Raw genomic sequence first — 6,365 nt, forward strand, 5'->3', positions numbered from 1 at the left:
GTAAACTGTATCGAGGAAATCTACTAACAAAGTTTCGAGAACCAGCTTTAAATGATGAATCTAGAAATACAGTACAACTCCTTCGTACAGCTCAAATAGGGATCGTGAGGACAAGATTAGAATAATTACTGCATGCTCAGTGGCATTCAAAGCCATTCTTCTTGCGTTCCCTAGGAAAATGTAACGGGAAGTAGCCCTAATAACTGCTACAATGGGACGTAACATTTGGCATGCACCTTGCAGTGGTTTGCTGGGTATGAATGTCGATGTAGATATCTTTGAATTATCGCTGGTGAACTGAAAATACCTGCGACATTCCATTGGCAGGTTTTCATTTCTTGGTTACGCTATCGAGTGCCAGTTAAGGATTATTATCTCTATCAAATGTTTACAATTTCGCATTATGCGTTCTTATTTCTCGATTTAGTTTCACATTTTAACACCGATGTATAAGTACACGGGTTTTCATTAGTCTCGAAAAGTCTCTAAACTGGCGAAAACGATGTGCAGTTATATTCTAATTGAATTCTCCGGCGGTGCTATCGAGCAAGGCGACTGGGCGAAATAAAGGGCGCCGTTGTCATCGACTTGGCCGAAGCGGGCGGTTAAGCGCCACCCGTGAGCAGTCCTTGGCTGGAGTTCGCTGACAGTAAAGAGCATGGCGGTGGGCAGAGACTTGACGTGACTGCGTTGGTGCGAGTGACTGAGACTCGTATGCGCTGTGGACATCAATGTGACGGCAGTATAGCCACAGAACGTTGCTGTGATCTCTTGTGCTAGTCATATGTGCTTTCGGTCGGTTGTTGTTCAGGTCTCTGTTTTTCAAAATAGTCATTGTTATAGATTTTGTTAATGTGAGATGGCACTTGTAATTCTCTTGATTTGTTTCCAGTCTGAGCAGACAACATCCGTCCAGCTATATGTATACAGAGGGACCCAGAAAACTGTAGACATGCCGTTGCAGTCGACTGTTTTCTCAAAAGATCTTGGCTCGCTTTTTCCAGGAGACGACAGTGCAGCAATGAATGAAGTAAGATTGTCATTTGAACTACCAAAGTCGGTATTGAAGAGGTACTGGAAGTGCGAAAACATGACGGGGGTACGGAGGTTTAACACCATTGATGCAACGTGTACGGAACTCAGCCTCTAACAAGTACAACTTTTTATTGTATTCTGAAGAAATTTTAAGCCGACGGTTCTTTTCCGGATGTGCATAAGACAAAAGCCGACTAAAAACATCAACAAGTCCAGCTTACAGTGGTGCTGTGTTGCAACATTCTACTAGGTAACCTCAATAATCTGTTAAAAGGGTTGCACATAAAAGTGGAGTAAGCCAATCAAACGTACGACGAATTCTGCAGGATGCAAAGTGGGAAGTATACATCTTAAGACCGCTGCACGCTATGAAAGGGGACGACCCGGGTTCAAGGACTGAGTACTGTGAGTGGTTTGAAGGACTATTTTGGGAGAATGAACGGTTTACTCGGATGGTTATCTGATGTGGCGAAGCGCAATTCAAACTAAACGGTACAATAAACAGCCACAATGTGTGTGCTGGCTCCTGAAAATCCTCACGTTCATATGAACAAACATATTAATCTACGAGGTGTTGTTGTGTGATGTGGTCTGTCATTGAGTGGTTCAATTGGCGCACTCTTCTCCGAACGTACCGCAATTGGGGAGGTGTACCTCCATAAGCTGCAAACATCGATTTTACCTGTCATCCGAGAGGAGTTTGGAAATGAAAGATTTTACCTGTTACAAGACGGCACTCCGAAGCACTTCCAGAGAGATGTCAGAGCTTAATTGGATGAAAATCTACCTGGACGATGGATAGCGTGAAGAGGAGCCGTTGAGTATCCACCAGTTTCCCGAACTTTCACCTCTTGACTTCTACCCGTTGGGGGCCTTGAAAAATGAAGTTTATCAATAGAGGCTAGACACACTGAACGAGCTACGGGAAACCATCTAGGCGTTCTGTGTGGCTATCACACGGCCAACACTTCCAGCCGTAGTTCGGCGAACAGTTCAGCAGCGTCAACGTTGTCTCATTTCTAGTGGATGTCACTTTTGAACACATAAAATAACTCTCCCGCCTATAAGAACTGTAACAGTATATATATATATATATATATATATATATATATATATATATATATATGTGTGTGTGTGTGTGTGTGTGTGGTGTGTGTTTGTGTGTGTGTTTTACAAAAAGGTACGGCCAAAGTTTCAGGAAACATTCCTCACACACAAATAAAGAAAAGATGTTATGTGGACATGTGTCCAGAAACGCTTACTTTCCATGTTACAGCTCATTTTAATTTCGTCAGTATGTACTGTAAATTTTCACAATCAACATCTGTGGGCTGACGAAAATCCGCACGCTGTTGTGCAATCACGTCATCTACACAGATTTTCTGTGAACGTTTGGGCAGGTATTGTTGGTGATGTCTTGATTGGATCCCATGTTCTTCCACCTACGCTCAATGGAGCACGTTATCATGATTTCATACGGGATACTCTACCTGTGCTGCTAGAACATGTGCCTTTACAAGTACGACATGTGGTTCATGCACGATGAAGCTCCTGCACATTTCAGTCGCAGTGTTCGTACGCTTCTCAGCAACATATTCGGTGACCGATGGATTGATAGAGGCGGACCAATTCCATGGCCTCCACGCTCTCCTGACCTCAACCCTCTTGACTTTCATTTATGGGGGCATTTGAAAGCTCTTGTCTACGCAACCCCGGTACCAAATGTAGAGACTCTTCGTGCTCGTATTGTGGACGGCTGTGATACAATACGCCAATCTCCAGTACTGCACCAGCGCGTCAGGGATTCCATTCGACGGAGGGTAGATGCATGTATCCTCGCTAAGATTTTGGACATGTCCTGTAACAAAGTGTTTGAAGTCACGCTGGTACGTTCTGTTGCTGTGTGTTTCCATTCCATGATTAATGTGATTTGAAGAGAAGTAATAAAATGAGCTTTATTATGGAAAGTAAGCGTTTCCAGACACATGACCACATAATACATTTTCTTTCTTTGTGTGTCAGGAATGTTTCCCGAAAGTTTGGCTGTACCTTTTTGTAACACCCTGTATATATATACACTCCTGGAAATGGAAAAAATAACACATTGACACCGGTGTGTCAGACCCACCATACTTGCTCCGGACACTGCGAGAGGGCTGTACAAGCAATGATCACACGCACGGCACAGCGGACACACCAGGAACCGCGGTGTTGGCTGTCGAATGGCGCTAGCTGCGCAGCATTTGTGCACCGCCGCCGTCAGTGTCAGCCAGTTTGCCGTGGCATACGGAGCTCCATCGCAGTCTTTAACACTGGTAGCATGCCGCGACAGCGTGGACGTGAACCGTATGTGCAGTTGACGGACTTTGAGCGAGGGCGTATAGTGGGCATGCGGGAGGCCGGGTGGACGTACCGCCAAATTGCTCAACACGTGGGGCGTGAGGTCTCCACAGTACATCGATGTTGTCGCCAGTGGTCGGCGGAAGGTGCACGTGCCCGTCGACCTGGGACCGGACCGCAGCGACGCACGGATGCACGCCAAGACCGTAGGATCCTACGCAGTGCCGTAGGGGACCGCACCGCCACTTCCCAGCAAATTAGGGACACTGTTGCTCCTGGAGTATCGGCGAGGATCATTCGCAAACGTCTCCATGAAGCTGGGCTACGGTCCCGCACACCGTTAGGCCGTCTTCCGCTCACGCCCCAACATCGTGCACACCGCCTCCACTGGTGTCGCGACAGGCGTGAATGGAGGGACGAATGGAGGCGTGTCGTCTTCAGCGATGAGAGTCGCTTCTGCCTTGGTGCCAATGATGGTCGCATGCGTGTTTGGTGCCGTGCAGGTGAGCGCCACAATCAGGACTGCATACGACCGAGGCACACAGGGCCAACACCCGGCATCATGGTGTGGGGAGCGATCTCCTACACTGGCCGTACACATCTGGTGATCGTCGAGGAGACACTGAATAGTGCACGGTACATCCAAACCGTCATCGAACCCATCGTTCTACCATTCCTAGATCGGCAAGGGTAGTTGCTGTTCCAACAGGACAATGCACGTCCGCATGTATCCCGTGCCACCCACCGTGCTCTAGAAGGTGTAAGTCAACTACCCTGGCCAGCAAGATCTCCGGATCTGTCCCCCATTGAGCATGTTTGGGACAGGATGAAGCGTCGTCTCACGCGGTCTGCACGTCCAGCACGAACGCTGGTCCAACTGAGGCGCCAGGTGGAAATGGCATGGCAAGCCGTTCCACAGGACTACATCCAGCATCTCTACGATCGTCTCCATGGAAGAATATCAGCCTGCATTGCTGAGAAAGGTGGATATACACTGTACTAGTGCCGACATTGTGCATGCTCTGTTGCCTGTGTCTATGTGCCTGTGGTTCTGTCAGTGTGATCATGTGATGTATCTGACCCCAGAAATGTGTCAATAAAGTTTCCCCTTACTGGGACAATGAATTCACGGTGTTTTATTTAAATTTCCAGGAGTGTATATATATAGGGTGTCTCAGCTAACTCTGCCACCTCAAATATCTCTGGACCAATAATATATATTGAAAAACGGCTTTCACCAGCATGAACGTACGTTCGCTTTGCAATTTCTCGGGATGTAAATGACGCATTGTGATGCAAGCATCACCATTATTTTCGTGATGCCTCATGCTGTTGAGTGCATACGAAATAATGGAGGGTGCCCATTTATAATTCTCAAGTCTGTGTTGTAAATAGTATATGTTTTACGTTTTCAAATATCGCATAGTATTTGGTTTCATAAGCGTTCATGCTGGTGAAAGCCGTTTTTGAATATCTATTGTTGTTCTAGAGATATTTGAGGTGGTAGAGTTAGGTAACACAACGTGTGTGTGTGTGTGTGTGTGTGTGTGTGTGTGTATTAAGTAACTGAGTAAATTATCGTGAGATACATTGGTATCAAATCAGCGAGAACAGGTGTCGGTTGTGGTTAAACTTTACCGAAAAGTATGGCACCGACATAAACCAGACAAATACGTCACTGTTCATTACCTATCACTTACCTGTTTGAGAGGAGGCACAGTAAAATATAAAAAAATGTTTGTTGTAAAACATCCAGTTGCGTTTTAGCGAGACATTTATTTTTTCCTGGAATCTGATGCGTAGCTCGCACCGATTATTTCGAGACGCTAATGACCAGGGGTAGTATTGGTAACCGCTACCTCTGTTAATCAACCAAATGGAGACTAGAATACTTTGTCGACATTAATTAGTGACGTGTTTCAGTATCGGACGCATATACTGTCAATAAAAATTACTTTTGTTTGAGAGAATACACATGACAATGGCACTAAAAAACTTCGTGAATTGTCGACGACTAGCTTCGACAAATTGATACTTGTTCACACAACAACAGTTTTATATGGAATATTATGGTTATTTCATCTGGAATATCACTTTGGTGATGAGCGTGATAAGTAACAGAAAACTTAGCGTTTGTAAGAATTCAATCACAGACAATGTATCAGACCAGTTCTTTTTCAGTCCTTCCTCTGCTGAGTAAAACAAATAAATAACATATAAAATAAAAAAATAATAGGCTACAGTCTCTGAAACATGAAAATTGAAATTCCTGATGATGAAATAAAAGAGAACAAGCTACTTACGTTGTGCTTAAATTGCGTTTTATTTATGCCTACCTCAGAAGTGGTTTGTGATCTCACAGTCTCGTGTTTTCGACTGCAAAGCATCTTACTTAATCAATGAAAGAGGACGATTAAAGTAGTTTACAGGAGAATACATCGAAACTAGTTGAGATTTACTGTAGTTTCCATCATACACAGAACATCTATCACAAGCTATTTCCTCGATATCATCGCCTGGTTGCATATTCCTAAATGTGACATATCGTGTGTTAGTCTTAAACTGACGCCTGTGTTTCATGTGGTTGAGTAAGCGAGTGTGTGTGTATGTGCGTGTGGTTAGGGCGAGCGGAATGGGGCGTTCAGTTAATTCTCGCATTTGTGTAGGGCTTTAGCGGAGAAGGAGACTGCATTTTGATGTTCGTGGAAAGCCATCCTCGGTCACCTGCTACACAGGCTAGCATCAACTACTCGAAATATCGTAAGAAGGTATTATCTTGATTTTTCTCAAGAAATTAATGCAGCCATGAAACACATAGCACAATGCTTGAATAAGGTGACGAAAGAAGCATTAGCGGCGAAGTTATCGTATCACAACACAATCTGTCAGTGTTACACTAAATACCGGACTCCGGTTTGCTTACACAAAATGGATGTATTTCAGTATACGGACCAACTTTAAGAGTCCAGTTTCCTCTCAGGACCCGCTCT

The sequence above is a fragment of the Schistocerca gregaria genome, chromosome 2 (assembly GCF_023897955.1).
Source record: "Schistocerca gregaria isolate iqSchGreg1 chromosome 2, iqSchGreg1.2, whole genome shotgun sequence".
In the NCBI taxonomy this organism is placed as follows: Eukaryota; Metazoa; Arthropoda; class Insecta; order Orthoptera; family Acrididae; genus Schistocerca; species Schistocerca gregaria.